This window comes from Xyrauchen texanus, chromosome 4 (assembly GCF_025860055.1).
Source record: "Xyrauchen texanus isolate HMW12.3.18 chromosome 4, RBS_HiC_50CHRs, whole genome shotgun sequence".
Lineage (NCBI taxonomy): Eukaryota > Metazoa > Chordata > Actinopteri > Cypriniformes > Catostomidae > Xyrauchen > Xyrauchen texanus.
The window spans coordinates 44,418,697-44,419,642 of NC_068279.1; positions in this window are offsets into that span (position 1 = coordinate 44,418,697).

The following is a 946-nucleotide window of genomic DNA, read 5'->3' on the forward strand; positions in this document are numbered from 1 at the left end:
ATTTTAATATTTGTCTCCTTGTTGGTTCAATTTTAAAGTGTGTGTGTGTGTGTGTGTGTGTGTGTGTGTTAGTTAGTTAGACCACCAAATAATATTTAAAAACAAAAGTGTTTAACTGCCTGTTTATTCAAAGAAATAACAACAAAGGATTATTCCAACATTAATTTTTCAAAAATGTCAGCTTTTACTGAGAATGTCTCCGAAAGGTTACGCATCATTTACTCACACTCATGTCAGATGTGTAGGACTTTCTTCTGCTAAGCACAAATTTAAAATTTTAGAAGAATATTTCAGCTCTGTAGGTCCATACAATGCAAGTGAATGGTGACCAGAACTCTGAAGCTCCAAAAATCACATCCATTATTATTATTAAAATCGCATAAATGCAGCATAAAAGTGATCAATACGACTCCAGTGGTTAAATCTGTATCTTCAGAAGTGATATGATAGTTGTGGGTGAGAAACAAATCAACGTTTAAGTTAAAACACTTTTTTCCTAATAAATTCTCCTCCCTGCCCAGTAGGTGGCAATAGAAGGCTAATCGCCAAAAGACAAATGTGGAAGTGGAGATTTATAGTAAAAAAGGACTTAAATATTGATCTGTTTTTTTCACCCACATTTATATCGCTTTTGAATATAAAGATTAAACCACTGGAGTTGCATGGATAACTTTTATGCTGCCTTTATGTGCTTTTTGGAGCTTAACATTTCTGGTCACCGTTCACTTGCATTGTAAGGACCTACAGAACTGAAACATTCTTCTAAGATTTTAATTTGTGTTCAGCAGAAGAAAGAACGTCATACACATATGGGATGTCATGAGAGTGAGTAAATGATGAGAGAGTTGTCATTTTTGGGTGAACTGTTTCTTTAACTGGTACAGAGAAACACTCCGTTCCAGAAGTTGGCGTCAGTGCGCTTTCTGATGAGAGGAACCGAGTCGCA